The following is an 18,308-nucleotide window of genomic DNA, read 5'->3' as shown; positions in this document are numbered from 1 at the left end:
AACGGGCGTGTGTGCAAATAACTTATGCGCAGGTACTCAATATGTGTGGCCCCGCATACGGTCAGAACTCAAGTTTTCATTACAATGAGGAAAGCAAACACACGATCCATACAGCGCGCTGTGAAGAAGCGGGCTCGCCACTCCGAGTCTCTGCGTCGCCTCGAATACCAGCCACCCCACAAAACCACCGGAAAAAAAGAACGAAAGCAAAAGATTGCGAACGCACAGAACCGGGGCTCGCTCGGCATTCCACGCTTCCAGCCTTTCGTCTGAGCAGCGCGGCGACCTTGGCGCGGCAGCGCGACTAAAAAAAAAAAAAAAAAAAAAAGCGAACTCCACGATACACGCGTGAGCGAACGCCGAGACTACGGCTTGGCTACGGCACCCATGTGTCACGTGATTGCTCTCAGAATTCCTGCAAAAATAGAGGCATGCGTCACGTGATTGTGTCACGTGATCGTGCACCGAAGACCCACACGACCTGCAAAAAAACTTCTCGGGGAGGCTGCGTTTGGCGACGTCGAGCACGGAAAAAAATACTTCTTTCTGCCAGAAATCTTCAATGTAAGTTGCCAAACGTTTTCATTCCTTTTTTATAAACCCTTTGCGCATACTCACGGAAAATTTTGTTTCTGAACTGAGCAGTTTTTAACTTACACGCGTTTACCCATTTTTTAATTTGCTGCACACAGCACTACCAATTTGCTAGGAAGATTTTTCATCGTTTAGCCTTTTTAGCACCTAGTTAAGTTCTAAAATGATCCTCGATGGTCCGCGGCCTCTTTCCGATCATTTTGCAACAAAGTTCGATAGTTAAGGCGTTTGTTTTTGCGGAGTTACTACCAATTATTCAAACGTAAACAACCGCTTTGCCTCGCAGCCATAACTGTCAGCTTCAAATATTGAGAGAGGCCTTGTACTGCGTGAAAGCGATGTAGACGCTATTTTTATCTTCCATCAGATGTGTGCGATCGCTCGCTACCTATCTTTTTTATTTATATGGTTTCTTTGCTGAGCTATTTGCACATAGAGCCGGTAATTCGAGGTTGATAGGAATAGTCCATAAGCAACGACTTTTGCGCGTAAAATTATACTGTATTTCAAGCTTTCCTTTCGAGTAGGCACAGATTGGGGGGGGGGGGTTGATATATCGTTTTATTCATAACAATTCGCAGACTCCAACACAGTAATAGTTATATTTGTATCCTCAGTAGGTCAGTACGCATTGTTTATTTAAGTCCTAACGGTTTTTGTTTTTTTTTTACGGAGGCGTGGCAAGTTATGTGGGTCAAACTAACAATTGGCTGGGAAGTAAGTGGTTAGAGCTTTCAAACTTAGTCTTCTGTTTTGTTTAATTTCTAAGAACCTTTAAGCTTCACAGAGAAACAGCATATTTTGAAAAGTGAATTTCAACTATGGAAGTTCTTCGTTTATTAATGTTTGACATTGCTGACAAGGGTCAGAATTGAAACAGGTGATAGGATCGAGTTTTTTGGTAACTTATGGCATGTGACCTAGTTCAGTTCAGTTCAGTTCAGGCGTTCAGTCGTGTCCGACTCTTCGTGACCCTATGGACCATGTCACGCCACGCTTTCCGGTCTCTCACTATCTTCTTAACATCACATAGCTTCATCTGCAATGCCTCGAGAATGCCATCTAACCATCGCGTTCGCTGCCTACCCCTTCTCCGGCGACCCTCAACCTTTCCCAACATCAAATCTTTCTCCAGCGACTCCTCTCTTCTCATCAGATGACCAAAGTAGCTGAGCTTTAACTTTAGAATTTGACCCTCCAATGAGCAGTCAGGGTTTATGGTTGACAATATCGACTGATTTGATCTTCTGGCAGTCCAAGGAACTCTTAAGAGTCTTCGCCAGCACCACACTTCAAACGCGTCAATTCTTCGGCGGTCAGCCTTTTTCACAGTCCAACTCTCGCATCCATACATCACAACTGGAAAGACCATAGCACGGGTTATACGGATCTTGGTTGGCAGACTAATGTCTCTGCTCTTTACTAGGCGGTCAAGGCTAACCATTGCTCTCTTTCCCAGAAGCAGGCGTCTCCTAATTTCATGGCTGCAGTCTCCTTCCGAGGTAATCTTGGCGCCCAAGAACAGAAAATCTGTCACAGCTTCCACTTCTTGTCCATAGATGCTCCAGGACTTGATAGAGCTTTTAGGAATTCATTTTCTGAGACAGCTTTTCTTTAGTAGTATAGGGAAAGTAATGGTATGTTATGGATTTGCGAAGCATGGATTTAATGAAGTGTTTCTTTTACTGCGTTTACGGCTTGTTTGGCAATAATGCTTGCAGTCCAGCTGATGCAGCTGTATTGTCAAACTGCTTTTGCAGCAGATTTCATCTGCCATCGAGGGAGTGCTGCCTGAATATGAAGCAGACAGCGTCATGAATCTGTTGAGGCAGTTTATTCTATCAGCCATGGATGCCCTGCCCTAAAGCATCCTTCCTGTAAAGGAGACATTAAAATGGTAGGTATCACATGCTGATGTTTTTTGCATTCATGTGTTTGCTTTATAACTGTAAAATTTTTACTGGTTCATGCTTTCTTGCATTTATTGTTTTCTTTTGAGAGTGTATAAAGGGCGGATGTGTAACAGGCTTCATTAAAGCAAAGCTTGAATCCAGCTCGGTATTGTTATATGATTCTTGCTGTGTATTTAGCGCAAGACTGGCGTGTTGGTGAATCTTGCTCATAGTCTGCACTAAAGAAAATTTTTCATGACCTCTTCAGAGCTTTAAAACAGGATATATACTTAGCTGTTTTATTGCAGTAGTACCTACTATTTCTAGTTGAGGCAAAATTGAGTAAACCTGTGTTTTAATAGCTCATTGACATAGTTTCATAATATAGCTGACTGCACTGTGCATATGTGTGCATATTCATGCTGACATTCAGTTACTGTTTATTTAGACTGCCTCAGCATATGTACACATACAGTGATGCTTCACTTGAACAAAGTTCAAGGGACCTTAGGAAAAAGTTTGTTGAAATGAAAGTTTATTGGACTGAAATAAATGCGTGGAAGATTGTTTCCATTAGCTTCAAGAAATATTCAATTCAGTCGTTCAGTCGTGTCCGACTCTTCATGACCCTATGGACAATGTCACGCCACGCTTTCCGGTCTCTCACTATCTTCCTAACATCACATAACTTCATCTGCAGTGCCTCGAGGATGCCATCTAACCATTGCGTTCGCTGCCTACCCCTTCTCCGGCGACCCTCAACCTTTCCCAACATCAGATCTTTTTCCAGCGACTCCTCTCTTCTCATCAGATGACCAAAGTAGCTGACTTTAGAATTTGACCCTCCAATGAGCAGTAAGGGTTTATGGTCGATAATATCGACTGATCTGATCTTCTGGCAGTCCAAGGAATTCTCAAGAGTCTTCGCCAGCATCACAATTCAAACGCGTCAATTCTTCGGCGGTCAGCCTTTTTCACAGTCCAACTCTCGCATCCATACATCACAACTGGAAAGACCATAGCACGGGTTATACGGATCTTGGTTGGCAGACTAATGTCTCTGCTGTTTACTAGGCGGTCAAGGCTAACCATTGCTCTCTTTCCCAGAAGCAGGCGTCTCCTAATTTCATGGCTGCAGTCTCCTTCAGAGGTAATCTTGGAGCCCAAGAAGAGAAAATCTGTCACAGATTTTTAGGTTGTTCAAATCTTATCTGGCCCCATTTATTTGTCATTGCGCTGATTTGCAAGTGAAGAATGCGTAACCTTTTGCAGCACTTTTGAAAGGACTACAGTGGTTTTGAACTCGATTACTGAGCAAGCTCCTGAGAATCTTGCCTATCACAACGGCCTGCTGAGGAGAAAAGGCTCATTTTCTCCAAGCAGATCATGGTTAGCCAAAATGCACACATTCGCAATTCTTGGAGCTAAAGGGCCTAGTAGGGCTGAAGATCTGGCTTTGACTGGCTATGACTGTACAGCTAATTAAGCGTGCAAAGACAGCTATGGATTCATCTGGTCACAAGCTAGTTTAGACAGCCAATTCACTTTAAAGCTAAATAACGGCCACTTTTCTTCATGCGATAATGAAGAGTGGTTCCTAACATAAAAATATGCTACAAAGAGTGCGGACTGTGCTTTTTTAAGTGCTCAGTATGACTTTGAAGACACAGGATAGCACCGCAGAAAATGTTCGTTGAACTGAAATGAGCAATAACTGAAGTTTGTTAAAATGAAGTGTGTTTGCATAGTGTTCAATAGAGCTTCAGTGGGGGGATTTAATAAAGTTCGTACAACTGAATACATCGTCGAAGTGACGTTCGTTCAAGTGGTATTCTGTTTTTCTGTGACTAAATGAGAACATTTACTTTGCTCAAAGCAACATATACACAAATATTTACTTTCTTGCTAGTCACCAAGATTTGCAATTAACTTCCGAGCTCATTTTATTCACAACCTAAATAAATGCATCGTTAACCCTAGAGCCAAATAGTTACTAGCAATAACAAAAGTAATACGTTGATATTTATCTGTTGGAGAACATTTTTTGTTTAATTGTTTTCTATGTTTTTGAGTTCTGCAAACATGAGGGGGCTTGTTACAGAACGGGTGGGCTGCAAGACGAAGGGAAGTATCAGTGTGGCGGCCCTTTTGTGTTTATCAAATAATAATGCATCCTAACATGTAAAACGAATGCCTTTACAGCCTGTTAAAAATTTTTTTAAATTGCATGTTTGGGTTCTGCCTGGATAAACATAGATGGCAGAGAGAGATCTTTCTGCCATCGGGTGTGAACTGTATTTTGTGCAGAAAGTCTGAGGCTGTCGAACATGTGTTTATAAATTGTTGTGATTGGGTTTTTTGGGGGGCAATATCCTACAGTGAACTTTGCTCAAAGATGTCCTTTTAAACCCGCATGGAATTTGGTTCTCAGGTGTTGAAAATTACAACAGTGTTCTGTAAGATATGATAAGGCTATTAAGCTTGCATAGCGCATGGAAGCGCTGAATGGCTGTTCGCCATGCTGATCTTTATTATCAGACCTATCCAAGAGTATAATGAGGGTTTTGTCCAACAGATGATGTTTTGAAAGCTCAGCCATGTGTACCTGTATTTATCAATGTATTTGAAAAAGTGATCAGTTTGAATGCGATAATTAGAGGTATTGTATCAAAACTAGCTCTCGGCCAGCCTGTAGTGTTTGTGAAAAGGCAACAGTGACAAGAGGGGTGTTTTGCTAGAGCTTTTAAAGCTCTTAAATCTGTGCAGCTCTGCTTTAGTACATGCATTGTCTCCTGTACATGGCTAGTTAAATGATTTCTGTTCATTTTATTACAAAAAGTCATTCTAAATCTTTAGATAAGCTTGCTCACCTCTATTGTTTGTTTGCATTATGTTCACGCATGCTATACTGGAAATGATGCAGTATTAGTTACAAATAAATAAATAAAAGGAGCAGCAACTACATTTCCTTCGTCCGCACATTTTTAAGAGAAACATACATGGGCTCATTAGATTTTAGTGTTGTTTGCAACTGTGTTTGATAGTGAAAGATCTTCCTGTTATTGCATAGAAATCTTTCAGAAACTTCTGAAATAGTTTGATACCTGGTGGTTGTGGAGGTTGACTTCCCAGACAGTAATGTATTCCTATAGTACCGTATGCATGCACTATAGATACACGTAACCCCTTTCATATATCACTGAATCTTCCACTCTAGAAGAGAATTTTGTGCACAGCATTTTACTGTATTTTGCCTAGTGGAGCATTGTATTTCTAACTCTGTGCTGTTTTTATGCTGTTACTTAGCAACATATGAAGTATTCCTTGTTTCTGTTACTTGTGCATTTGACTTTTCCTTTTTTTATTATTCAAAATAACTTTCTTCCTGCTGTTCTGACTAGTGTTCTCGTATGCATATCAGTCCTCTTGATGCTTCATTGAGCCATATCTGGAGACTCCCTGTTGCCGTGGTCTGTGCCGACAAGTAAAAACTAGGCAACCTGACTTCCGGGACAAGTAGCAGTGGGACGTAGCTGCATGGTTTCTTCAGCATCCATGTGGATTTCTTATAAAAGAAAGGTATTTCTTCTATATTTGACTTTCATATATGATCAAGATTTTACCTTGGTGACAAGCTCTTTAAGGAAAGGATGGACATGAATGGCACTTTCTTGATTTCTTACTCTCGGGAATACACTATTACGACTTGTTAACTGCATATGTAGCAAAAATTATGTGTGACTGCATATTCCAGCAGTAAGCTGCATGATTTTTTAAGGATGAAATAATTTAGCTCCTATTGTCGGTAGCCTACTACTGACGAGCCAAAGCAGGCAATACTAGGTACTAAAAGGTGATAATGCGGGGCCGGGTGGGTTTTAATGAGACAAGCTCTCCACGTTTTAAGCCTTTGTAGAGAGCTAGCATGTCTCCCTGAATGTATCTGGGACACATGCAAGTCTTGTATCCTCAAAAGGACGTTGTCTAAATTTAAATAAAAGTAGCGCCAACCTATTTTGAGTACGACCAGTTCAGCAGTAAGCCCAAAATTGAAGCAAAATGGCATTCATGTCCTGTGCGATGTCAGTGCACGTTAAAGAGCCCCAGCTCGTCGAACGCTTTGAAGTCCTCCCCTACAGCATCTCTCATAGTCTGGTTTGCTTTGGGATGTTAAACCACATAAACCAAACCAGTCATTTTTTACCACCCCATCTGACTTGTCTTTCCACGTATCTCCAAAAGATAGTGCCTACATAAGACTTGCCACTATTCCCGAGATTACCTAGATTATTATGTATTTATGTATTTTATGATTATGTAATTTTCCTCAGTGGAGCATTGCGTTTTCAATTCTGGGCTTTTCATACTGTCACTCAGCAACCATATGAAATACTCCTCCTATGTTTCCTTTACTTGTGCATTTGACTTTTCCTTTATTATTCAAAAAATCTTCCTTCGTGCTGTTCTGACTAGTGTTCTCATATGTATACGCAGTCCTCTTGTTGCTTCATTCGACCATATCTGGAGACACCCTGTTGCCGTGGTCTGTGCCGACAAGTAACAAGGCAACCTGACTTCCGGGACAAGTAGCAGTGGGACATAGCAGCGTAGTTTCTTCGGCATCCATGTGGACTTCTTATAAAAGAAAGGTATTCTAAATTTGGCTTTCATATGTGATAAAGATTTTACCTTGGTGACAAGCTCTTGAAAGGAAAAGATGGGCATGAGTGGCACTTTCTTATTTTCTTACTGTCTGGGAATACACAATTGAGACTTGTTACCTGCATATGTAGCAAAAAGTATGTGTGACTGCATATTGTAGGGTAACTATAATATACTTCATCATTCCCTATTATTGCTATTGTATTCACCTAGGTGCTTGGTGTAGCTGGTCTCCTTCAGTAATTACTTAGGTGTGTGTGTTATCTGCTATGGCTAACATAGGCATCACTCAGGAAAAATGGGAGCAAACAGGCATAGAGGCATCACTTGCTGGTAGCATGCACCAAAATGTATGTATACATACTGATACGTTGCCGCTCAACATGTGTAACTTGACTGAAGATAAAGCACACGGGAAGACACACACAAGAGAAGAAGACACAGGACACGCGCTAACTCACATCTGGTTTATTTGCACAGTACATAACAATGCACAGTACATAACAATCACATAAAGACAGAGAAAAAATATAAGGAATATTACAAAACATGATCAAGGAATATCACGAAACCCCATCAAGAAAACTGATCTCTGCCTTCCAGAGCCGCACCGACGTATCGCTGACACACCTATCTCCCCTTTTTCCGATATGGAATGCCTCCAAAAGCTCACGCGCTGTCTTATCACGGCCTCTGCCCAGAATCTTAATGTCAGCCAGTCGCGGCTCGCACGCAGTGCAGTTCGCGCAATGCGTTGCCAAATTTGTCCCTCCACTCCTTAAAGCCCGCAAATGATCCCGTGCTCGATCATTAATACAGCGCCCGGTCTGGCCAATGTAGGCCTTCCCACAGGTCAGCGGGATCTCATATACGACCCCCATGCAGCAGTCGACAAACCGCTTAGAATGTTTTTTCTCACAACCACTCGGTTTTCCAACACGCGAAATGCGTGAGCAAAGCTCCGCCATCTTCTTCGGAGCGGAGCACACCACCGGCATGCCATGTCTGTTCGCCACTTTCTTCACGTGGTGCGCAATCTTATGCATATACGGTACCACAACAGGTTTGGCCGTATTTCTCACCGGAGCAGTTTTCTTCCCAAACGTGGCTCGCTTGGTTTTGGGAAGAAAACTGCTCCGGTGAGAAATACGGCCAAACCTGTTGTTGTACCGTATATGCATAAGGTTGCGCACCACGTGAAGAAAGTGGCGAACAGGCATGGCGTGCCGGTGGTGTTCTCCGCTCCGAAGAAGATGGCGGAGCTTTGCTCACGCATTTCGCGGGTTGGAAAATCGAGCGGTTGTGAGAAAAAACATTCTAAGCGGTTTGTCGACTGCTGCATGGCGGTCGTATATGAGATCCCGCTGACCTGTGGGAAGGCCTACATTGGCGAGACCGGGCGCTGTATTAATGATCGAGCAGGGGATCATTTGCGGGCTTTAAGGAGTGGAGGGACAAATTTGGCAGCGCATTGCGCGAACTGCACTGCGTGCGAGCCGCGACTGGCTGACATTAAGATTCTGGGCAGAGGCCGTGATAAGACAGCGCGTGAGCTTTTGGAGGCATTCCATATCGGGAAAAGGGGAGATAGGTGTGTCAGCGATACGTCGGAGCGGCTCTGGAAGGCAGAGATCAGTGTTCTTGATCGGGTTTTGTGATATTCCTTGATCATGTTTTGTAATATTCCTTATATTTTTCCTCTGTCTTTATGTGATTGTTATGTACTGCGCATGACCCCTTTTCAGTATATATTTGCTGTTATTGCTGCAAATAAACCAGATGTGAGTTAGCGCGTGTCCTGTGTCTTCTCTTGTGTGTGTCTTCTCGTGCGCTTTATCTTCAGTCAAGTTACAATGCACCATCTAGCCCAACTTCACGTTTTGTTCAACATGTGTATTTGCTTGATGTAGCAAATGGTAGAGGAGAGAGTTCATCTGATGACCAAGCATACTGGCGTGTAAATTTCACTCCTTTGTTTCCTGGGCCCCTATTGTGATAAACTAATGTCGAATGATTAGAGGATCAAAAGGAATACAACTAAATACAGCAATAGTCTCTATCTCCTGAGGGTGTTTTGCAGTATAGTTTGTACAGAAAGTGGTTGGAAACCTGTTAGCATATCTTGAGGTAAAAGAGGCATCTGAGTGAAGAGAGATGTGTGTGATGCTAGCACAAAGCGTGTGAAATTGGCAGAGAAATTTTGAGCATGTATATTTCTTTTCTAGGTGACACCATAATAAATTTGATATGGCCGCTACATCAAACACACAATGTCGTTGCCATCGGAAACCAAGTGTTTGTGTCAAGGGTTTGTGCAATAAATGAAGGTATGAATTTGCATCTGTTTCTTTCACTACTCTCACTTTTCACGAAATATTACACGCATGTGAACAGTGAGTAAAATACATATTATTATTGGACACTTGAAATATAGTTAGCATAACACAAGATATTAATACTTTGTATGAATACGATTCTTTAAAATAACGGTGGCCAATTATCGGAACACAGTCGTTACAGTGTCCATATATGCTATCAATAGGCTAATCATGGGAGGTATAAATACGTTCTATGTAAATACATTCTATTCAATCACGGTGGCCAATTGTCGGAAGGGAGGTCACACATAGATCATACGTGTTCTAAAGACTTTCTTTTGATGGTCGATAGCTTCTATGATCATATTGTCTAAAGACATCGCATAAAGTGATCATAGACATTTTTGTAAGGGATCCTGACATAACCGTGTTATGTGAAACGAGAGACCCAAATTGGCAGCTCTGCCAGCCCGTGCGTCACATCACAGCGTCGCGTGGATAAGACGTAACTGCGGCCAGGTCACGCGATGGCTTGAATGTGCGAGTAGTACTGATAAAAGAGCTTTTGCGCGCTGTACGCCCACTGCATGTCACGTTCAGCAGCATGTCACGGTTCGAGGGTGTGTCAATTCTGTTGTGAGTGCCGGTGAAATTTTGCCCATTCCTCAATCCACATACCGATAACGGCTGCAGCTGCTTGAGGGCGTCCGCTTGGTGCTGAGCTGAATCACACGCTCGGGACCTAGGAGCTATTAGCCTTTTCCTATGCAGCAACCAACATGAAGTAAATGAACTAGTTGGCTCCATAGAGGGACCATGTGTGTATTTAATCTCCCTAGCTATCCACGGTATTTGCGCTGTCTCATTGTTTCAAAACAAGATAAACACTATTCAACTGCCAAATAGCAAATATATGCACATACAGATCTTGAACACATTGGGTCAATGGAGGAAACAATTGACCTTTTCTTTGAAACCATAAATAAAAATTAGAGGGGTTCAACGCTGCTGAACCGAAAATTGAGCGAAAGCGTTACGGTAAGTTGCCGGGCGTTCTTTTTCTTCTTCTACCTAATTCACTTCTTGTTTACCCATTTTAATCTTTGGTACTTACAAATTGGGCGCCAATCCCTTCCTGTGCCTTTTTTTGGCTTACTGCCGGTTGCATGATGTCACAATAATTCTCTTCTTGTTTTTCATTGTATTCTTTGGTACATTTAAATTGCGCGCCAGTCCCTTCCTATGCCGGTTTAAAACTCTACTTCCAGTTGCGTGACGTCATATTCTTGACGTCACCCTAACTGGCTTAATTAACTATCGTACTCTCTGGTACTTTCAATTTGCGTGCGAATCCCTCCTATGCCCTTTCTTAGCTCGACTTCAGGTTCCGCAACGTAAGCCTAATTGCTGATTTATTTATATATACATCTCGATGTCACCCTAATTGGCTGACTTAACTATTCCAGCATTTGACGAATTCAAATGTGACGCGAAGCCATTGGCTCACAGTAGAGAAGCGGAATTATGAAGGGCGCTTCACGGTGCGGGGCGCGGCACTGCGAGTTCACGAGTGGCGTTCGTTCAGGAAGGCCACGTTTCACAATGCTCTCGGCTGTAAACAGCGCATCGGCAGTTGGCCGAGGTTTTGCGTCTTTTGAAGACATGGACAACTACAAAATTGTGCTGCCTCGTCTGCCATCCGGTAATGCCGAACTCAATACTGTATTTTTGCATGGTGACTTAAATGGCCGTTCGTACCGAGAGCGCCTGACTTCAGGGATGCCCTTGCTTGTGTCATGGACCTTCGGAATATCGTCAGCATTGTACAATATCAAATGAGCCACGTTTGGATGGCTACCTGTGAGAAACGCGTTTCAAAAGAGAAACTTGTGGACTTGGCGAAGATACGCGTAAAAGGGCTGAAATGCATGATATTTCACCCGGAAGCAAGAAATATTGAGTTGAAGCTGCTTTGGCTCCCACGTCATATGGAACATCGCCGGATTATGGAAGCTTTAGAGACGTATAGCACTGTTCAGAGCGTGGAGCGAGAAAAGTGGCGCTGCCCAGATATGAAACACATGGAAACAGCAATCCAGGAAGTGTCTATCATACAGATGGCGTTTCATCTCCCAGCATTCCCCATGCCCTAAGTGTGTTCGGGATTCAGGCGTTGGTAATCATTCCTGGCAGGCCTCCACTCTGTCTTCGGTGCAGCAGAGTTGGGCATGTCCTGCGGCAGTGCCGAACGCCTCGATGCACCCAGTGTCATCGTTTGGGTCACACAGTGGATGCCTGCGTCCTGAACTATGCCGATAGGTTGTATCAGGGCTCTATGTCTAAAGAAGATAATGGAGTGTCAGAGCACATCATGAACATTTCGGATGCTTTGGACGCTTCTGGAGAGCTCAATACCGCGGTTCTGCATGAAGCAATGACCATTAATAGTCCAGAGGACATCAAGCCGCCACCTAGTGAACCTCCCGACCCCAAGCCTCCAGTCTTTGCCCAGTTTGAGCATGGTGCATCTGATCTTGAGCTGTTTAGAAATTAGCGTTCTGCTGCAGATGCATCTCTAGATCTGCCACTGGGGGTTGCCGAGAAGCCAGCGGATGTGCGTCTACGCTGCTCCGTCGGTGGTGTGTCGTAAGAGTGCAGTGCTCCGCGTCTGGAGTTAACTATCTGCGTCTGCAAGGAGCTGCCGACCGATTTTTGAGCTGCGAGTGACGCAATGCTTCCGACATCATAGGTGGAAGCCTCACCAACATCAGTGGTCTCCATGGTAGATATTCTAGGCACTATATGCATGGACAGCACCGCGTCTTTGAAGCGTCCCACGGAGGAGGAGCTTGGTGTCAACGAAGATCCAAGCAGGTATCAGAGGAGGAGGCAAAGAGGAGAATTGGCTTCAACAAAAACGTGCTGTTACAGCTCAAAAGGTCGCCAGCTTGCCAGCGCTCTCCCCGCTTCAGCGGATGGAGTTGAATAATGCAAGCAGAAAAAAAAATGGCGGTGATCTCAGCTTTTGAGATCGCTACCCTTAGCGTTAGAGGCTTGCGGAATCGACGGCGCCAGTGCAAGTTAGGGCAACTCTTTGAAAGCAGTCGTGTGGGTTTAGCTGCAATTCAGGAAACTAGGCTATGGATGGGGATACTGGCACTGCTCTCGAGATGTTTTTATCTTATTTTAATAATATCGTGAGCCATTCGAAAGGATTGCCCGAAGGGTGCATGCTGTTTCTGAACAATACACTAGACATGACTGACTTGCCATATTGTGTTGATGATGACGGGCGACTTATGTTTTGTGGCCTCGCCCTTTCGGGTGAGCAGTGGCGAATTGCTGTTTCTATCTGCCTGTTAAGCAGCAGGAAAGAAAAGTGTTTTTCTTGTCCTTGGTAAATCTGCGTACAGATCGGGACATTTTATTGCTGGGAGGTTTCATTTGTGTATGTAACAATGGGGATCGATCAGTATATCGCAAACGTTATCACCCCAGTGCTGCTGTTCTCACTGACTTAGTTTGTGAGCATAACCTTGTTCACATTGGTCGACTAAAAAGCGATAGTATACATTTCACGCACTTCCAATCGTCTTCGAATGCACGACTTCACAGCATCTACGTTTCGGCTGGCACATTACCTACTGTGCATAGATACTCGGTGCGACCGATATTTTTTCAGCGATCACTGCACGATATCTGTTCACATAGGAAAGCCTACTAGACGTCTACTCCAAGAGCAGTGGGAGCTATGGAAGCGGAACAATTCCCTTCTTTCGGATGAAATTTTTCAGCGGTCTGTAGTGGCGTGCCTCAAGAACACGTGGGCTCGTGCCGATCTATAAGTGTTTCAAAAGTGTGATTTTTTTAAGCGGGAGGTTAAGAGTCTTGCAATTAAAGCATCATCAAGGATCACATTTTTGAAGCGCCTATTCATGTATTGAAGCGCACCTTGAACAAACTATATGAGTTGGAAAGAATTTCTCCGAGGTGGTAGTTTGATGATGTACGTCCACAATATTCAAGGACAGCTATAACAGTTTAAGGCAGAAGAATATCAGGGTGTCTTGATTAGGTCGCGAACACGGAGATTCGCTAACAAACAACCATCTCGCCGTGCCTTTAGTGATGAAAGCAAGCTGCTCTTTCTAAGCATGTTTTAGAAATTCGTTGCGGAAGTGATACGTACACTGACACGCCTAGTATTCAGAATGCCGTCTTTAATTATTATGCGTGGCTATTTAGTGGTAGTAATAACTCGAACAGTGGGTCTGATTCTAATTTCAAATAAGATTTTCTTCGTCTTGAGGACGAGCAGCGTACAACCATTGAGGGATCCACCACTTTAGATGAGGTCAAGTAGGCCATTTTTTCATTGCGGGGCCAAAAGTCTTCTGGCCCAGATGGTCTAAATAGCGAATTCTAAAAAACGTTTATGCCCACCTTAGCGCCTGCCTTATTGGAAGTGTTTAGTGCAGCTTATGACAAACGCTATTTGTCTCCCATGTTCTATACTGGTCACACCATACTAATCCCGAAAACCACAAACGCATGTCGGTTGGAAACTGTTGAAGGGTACCGTTGGATATGCTTATGCAACGTGAATCATAAAGTATTTGGTAAAGTTCTTTCATCTCGTCTGCAGCTAGTGGCATTAGATTTATTATGGCCACACCAAGTGTTTGGAATCAAAGGCCATAGTATTCAAAATCATATACATATTACACATTCTGTGATAGAAGCAGTGTCAGATGAGGTCAGTCAAGTGTCTTCAGATTGATTGGGCAAAAGCTTTTGATAAGGTGCGCCATGATTGTTTGCTGTTTTGGAGAGTGCAGACATTGGTGATGTCTTGCATAAAGGCTTCGAACTATGGTATAAAGTGGCCATGACAAGACTGATTGTTAATCAAAACTTAACCAAACCGATCCCTCTCAAATCGTGTGTTCGACAGGGCTGCCTTCTATCGCCTTTTTTATTCGTGTTATATCTTGCGCCCCTAGTATCATCAAAAACAAAGCAGTTCGTGCCCTGTCACCATCGCAATGTGATATTAGGCTTTTGGCTTATGATGACATTTCCCTCTTTTGTTCTGATAAAAAGAGTGTGCCGAGGTTTTACATGTAACTGAGAGTTTTTGTTATAGTTTCAGGGCGTCTCCTAACCTAGATAAATCAAAGCGATTCAGGTTAGGTCGCTGGAGTACAAAGCCTAAATTTTCTGCTGGAATTAGGTGGGACTCCGACAACTTACAGTATTTGGGGGTTCCTTGGCATAAATATCGCAATAGTGGTCCTCGCTGGAATTCGCAGAGCTCATCAGCTAGGAGACAAACCCAGAATTCGTTGGGCAAGGAGCTGTCTCTATTTGCACGAGCACAACATTTAATGTCTTCCTGATTTCTAACCTCATCGATGTATTGCAGCTGTTGCATTGTGCAAGAAACAAAGTGCAGTTCATGCATAGAATTTTTGCTACTTTTTGTGGTGCTTTCAATGGGATCCTATGCTTTGAGATAATTTGTTCTCCCTCTGGAGGCTGGTGGAGTTGGTCTTCCCCACTTGTTTGTTGATCAACTTGTTTCAAGGTTTTTCTTTAAAAAAAAGCAAGGTATCCCTTCCTCCTAACTGTGTTTAATAGACGATTAAGTGCCCACTTGCCTAATTTGTTTGCGCCCACTGGTCATAGCAGTGAGGGTCCTTTGTGGGGTTTTCTTTAGGAAGTTGGCGAAACATTCCATTCTCTCACTGTACGGGTTTTCTTGGAACACCTATAGAGTCTAACCAGAAGACAGATGACAAAAGTTCTAATTTAGACAATATTTCTTATACCGATCTATTGGCAGACCTCGCCTCTCTAGACAATGTATTATAGTGGGTTCAACGAATGTATATACAATCAGCCGCAAAGACTTTTTTTTAAACTTCACGCATCAGCCGTACCTGTGAAAGCATTCAGTTCAGTTCAGGCGTTCAGTCGTGACCGGCTCTTCGTGACCCTATGAACCATGTCACGCCACGCTTTCCGGTCTCTCACTATCTTCTTAACATCACATAGCTTCATCTGCAATGCCTCGAGAATGCCATCTAGCCATCGCGCTCGCTGCCTACCCCTTCTCCGGCGACCCTCAACCTTTCCCAACATCAAATCTTTCTCCAGCGACTCCTCTCTTCTCATCAGATGACTAAAGTAGCTGAGCTTTAACTTTAGAATTTGACCCTCCAATGAGCAGTCAGGGTTTATGGTCGACAATATCGACTGATTTGATCTTCTGGCAGTCCAAGGAACTCTTAAGAGTCTTCGCCAGCACCACAATTCAAACGCGTCAATTCTTCGGCGGTCAGCCTTTTTCACAGTCCAACTCTCGCATCCATACATCACAACTGGAAAGACCAAAGCACGGGTTATATGGATCTTGGTTGGCAGACTAATGTCTCTGCTCTTTACTAGGCGGTCAAGGCTAACCATTGCTCTCTTTCCCAGAAGCAGGCGTCTCCAAATTTCATGGCTGCAATCTCCTTCCGAGGTAATCTTGGCGCCCAAGAACAGAAAATCTGTCACAGCTTCCACTTCTTGTTCATTGATGCTCCAGGACTTGATAGGGCAAGACGCCATGATCTTCGTCTTTTTAATGTTCAGTTTAAGCCCAAACTTCTCACTCTCTTCTTGTACGCGCAGCAGAAGTCTCTTGAGTTCCACTTCACTTTCTGCCATTAAAGTGGTATCATCCGCATATCTACGGTTGTTGATACGTTTTCCAGCAATCTTCACTCCAGCTGAAGACTCGTCCAGACCGGCCTTTCTCATGATGCACTCTGCATATAGGTTAAATAGGCAGGGCGACAGTATGCAGTCTTGCATCACCCCTTTCTTAATCGGAAACCAATCAGTAAGACCATGCTCAGTTCTGACTGTGGCCTCTTGCCCTTCATAAAGGTTCCTGAGGAGACAGATGAGGTGAATTGGAACTCCCATCTCTTGGAGAGCTTGCCACAATCTGCTGTGATCTACGCAGTCAAACGCTTTCGCATAATCAATAAAGCAGAAGTAAATGGGTTTCTGGAACTCTCTTGCTGTTTCCATGATCCAGCGAAGGTTGGCAATTTGGTCTCTAGTTCCTCTGCCCTTGCGAAACCCAGCTTGCACGTCCGGAAGCTCCCGATCCACATACTGCTGCATCCTACCTTGCAGGATTTTTAACATCACCTTGCTAGCATGCGAAATAAGCGCGATCGTGCGGTAGTTGGAACAATCTTTGGCACTGCCTTTCTTCGGAATGGGATGTAAACTGACCTCCTCCAATCCTGTGGCCACTGCAGGGTTGTCCAAATCTTTTGACATAATGTATGCAGTGTGTTAACAGCGTCGTGGTTGAGGTTTTGAAGCAAAGCATGGCTTCGTGTAAAAGGAATTTTTGTGCAGTGGTCAATAGACGGTCGCTTGTGTCAGCAGCCAGAAACTATAGATCATTACTTTTTGTATTGCCGTGATGCAGTGTTTTTTTGGCGCATTCTTCAATGAACTCTCATAAGGGACATTGATATTACGCCCCATACGATAAGGGTTTTGCCTACAAAAGAAGCTTCTGAGCCACCATGTGAACTTTTTGTGCTCATGAGACTTTTTAGCCCGTGGAATAGCCGTAGGACCGATCGCCACGCAGAGCCAGAACGTTCATCGAAGTCTGTTTTGAGAACGTGCTATGGTGAGGGGGTATATGCTGTGCAGGATCGACCTCCTGCCTAGTTACCTTTACTTGATGCATGTATATGTCTCCCAAAAGTTTGATGTGTGATCAAGGTGAGAGCTCGATGCTGGTGTAACTGTGTATTGACAAGTTGCGGAATGCGACCTTGTTAAATTGCTCAAAATACTTCCGTACAATAAAGAAAAAAAAGAATTCGGGCCGTGGCACTGTAGTAAAGCGCTCGGCTGGGGGTGCATGGAATGGAGGTTCGATTCGTGGTGGAGCGATGTTTTCTAATGCGGCGGAGTTTAGGACACTTTTTCTTGGCGACGGATTTTAGTGATGCGGGGCGCCTTTAAACGCGTCACTCAGCCATGTAGTTCGACCGCACGGCTTTCAGTTTGCATCGACGTTGCAGTTAATTTCCTTCATTTGCTTCAACGGACCGTATCTCTTGAACTTGAATCGAATCTTGTCTGGTGAAAACGCTTCCAACCCTTGTGGATTGGACGAACCAGAACAACCGTATCGCCATCCTGTCTGCAAAGTCGGGGCGCCTCGAAAACCTGCAAGAGACATCAGACGACAATCCCGATGGAACCAAGAAATGCGTTTTAGGCATGACGGCTTCATTTTGAAAATTTAGTTCCGTGGTAAAAAAGTACACTGCAAATAACTAGCACTATGACTTCAATTTGTTTTTGCAGAAACTGCTCATGTAACTAGGGGCTATATTCAGCTGCGTAGAAAGATGATGGGTTTTGGCTCCGTATCTTTGGCTCCCATGCCAAGACAAAGTGTCCCCGAGTATAGGCAACGCTGGCAGAGCTTGGCGAGAGGGCTTCGCAGCTGGTCCTGGTTGTGACGTCACGCGCATGCGCAGAACTAAGTTAAGTGGCGCCACGCGAAGCTGCGGTCTGACACGGGCCAAGAAGCTCTCGTTTCAAAATTCAACCCGTACATAATCGTCGCGGCCCATTAATGCCAGACAGGTTTATCTGACGCCAGCGTGCATCGGAAACATCCGATATCCACGCTCATCAAGCTTTACTGAAGCTACGGTGGCTAGATGAGTAGGTGTGCCAACCAGTAGGGTTCAGGCGCGCATTTGTTCATGACGTAATAGTGGCGCCACCAGCGATTGCCCGCCTCGCT

General features: G+C 44.0%; 1 long non-coding RNA gene and 1 pseudogene across 1 annotated transcript; both read left to right on the top strand.

Annotated features, from left to right (window-relative positions):
* The first annotated feature begins 471 nt into the window (after window positions 1–471).
* LOC146209598 (uncharacterized) lies at window positions 472–9,486 on the top strand. Its single transcript, XR_014703460.1, has 5 exons — window positions 472–564; window positions 2,355–2,491; window positions 5,908–6,065; window positions 6,981–7,135; window positions 9,374–9,486. It is a non-coding gene; the product is annotated as an uncharacterized LOC146209598 (long non-coding RNA).
* A 1,582-nt stretch (window positions 9,487–11,068) lies between these two features.
* LOC146209597 (uncharacterized) lies at window positions 11,069–12,020 on the top strand (annotated as a pseudogene).
* Window positions 12,021–18,308: the final 6,288 nt, after the last annotated feature.

Source organism: Amblyomma maculatum, chromosome 1, assembly GCF_055883805.1.
Source record: "Amblyomma maculatum isolate TAMU_Amacu chromosome 1, ASM5588380v1, whole genome shotgun sequence".
In the NCBI taxonomy this organism is placed as follows: domain Eukaryota; kingdom Metazoa; phylum Arthropoda; class Arachnida; order Ixodida; family Ixodidae; genus Amblyomma; species Amblyomma maculatum.
This window is presented reverse-complemented; position numbering and strand designations above follow the sequence as displayed.